The following is a 1,571-nucleotide window of genomic DNA, read 5'->3' as shown; positions in this document are numbered from 1 at the left end:
AACAACAAATGGAAAAGATTAATAATTTGAAGATTTTTACAGTATTTACTTTCTGTAATGGTTAAACATGAAATTATGATGCGTGGATAGTTAATAGTGATTGGCACGAGATAGTTAATGGTGATGCATGGATAGTTGATGGTGATTAGCATGAGATTGGAAATAATGAATGACTAGTAGGAAGGAAATGTGATTTTGGTGACTGAAATAATACCCAAAACCGCATATTAGAATGCTGTAAGATTAACAACCAATTCCTACCAATGCTATTTTTTGACAACAGGAATGATGACTATACAATGGTGTGACCACTCATCTGTCATTTTGTCATATTGTGGTGGCTTATGTGTGACTGTTATGATAGATAGAAGTTATTCCACCAGTAGTTCATATACCCGCAGGATCATGCATGTTGAACCACTTGCAACAGACCTTAAAGACTAAGAACAGACTAGAATGACAAAATAAACAGTCTGCTTCTTTAGCATTAGAAATGGAAAACCTGATGAACTGTATTAGAAAACTGTCTTATAAAAATTCTGGAAGATGAACTTCTTAAACTGGAAGGCAATAAAAAATATGACTGAAAAAGAGCAGGCTCATCAAAGTGAAATCGACTTTAATGACATTAATAAAGTTTTGGATACCTAACTACTGATGAGGCAAGACTCAAAACAAAAATAATAGCTGTTGACATTAACAATAGTAAAGTGGAAATTGTGCATGGTAAAAATGAAATAGAATGCATAAAGGTAAATTATATCGGTAAGCTGAAATATACTGGTATTGACCATTTTCTATTGGAAAATTATAGTTTGATATGATGAACATTATAAATTCAAAAGGAATGACATCACATTCATCATCAAACAAGTGAATTTCAAGATGTAACTTGAAGTATAATGCTCTATGTGATAGAATAATATTTATATGGCTATAAGGAAGGTAAATTAATACAACTATTATTCAAATTTATGCACCAACCACTAAAGCCAGTGATGGAGAAATTGAATACTTCTACCAATTGCTCCAGTCAGAAATTGACCAAACATGCAACCAAGATTCCTTGACACTTACTGGTGATTGGAATGAAAAAATTAGCAACAGAAATGAGGGATCAATAGTTGGAAAATATATCATTGGTGATAAAATTAAACTGGAAACCACATGATAGAAGATCAAAATATTTTTTACAAGATCAAAATATATTTTTCAACATCGTACATGGAAACTATACACATTTATCTTACCAGATAGGATACATAGGAATCAAATTGTCTACATCTGTGCAAAAGTATTATTGAGAAGGCCATACTCTCAGCCAAAATGATGTGGAGGATACCATCAATTTCTCATATTCAATTCAGGTTGAGGCTCTGGAAAATTCAAACAAATTTTAAAAAATCCATAAGAGTTTAAATACAGCCTTAAGAATATATCACCTGAATTTAGATACCATCTCAAAAATGGATTTGCTTGCATTGAACACTTGTGATGGAAGGTCAGCTACATTGTGAGATGCCATAAAGAACATCATACATGAAGAATGCTAATGATAACTTCTTAAGCTA

This window comes from Echinops telfairi, unplaced genomic scaffold (genome assembly GCF_000313985.2).
Source record: "Echinops telfairi isolate 266 unplaced genomic scaffold, ASM31398v2 ScPeMD7_7469;HRSCAF=8507_1, whole genome shotgun sequence".
Taxonomy (NCBI): domain Eukaryota; kingdom Metazoa; phylum Chordata; class Mammalia; order Afrosoricida; family Tenrecidae; genus Echinops; species Echinops telfairi.
This window is presented reverse-complemented; position numbering follows the sequence as displayed.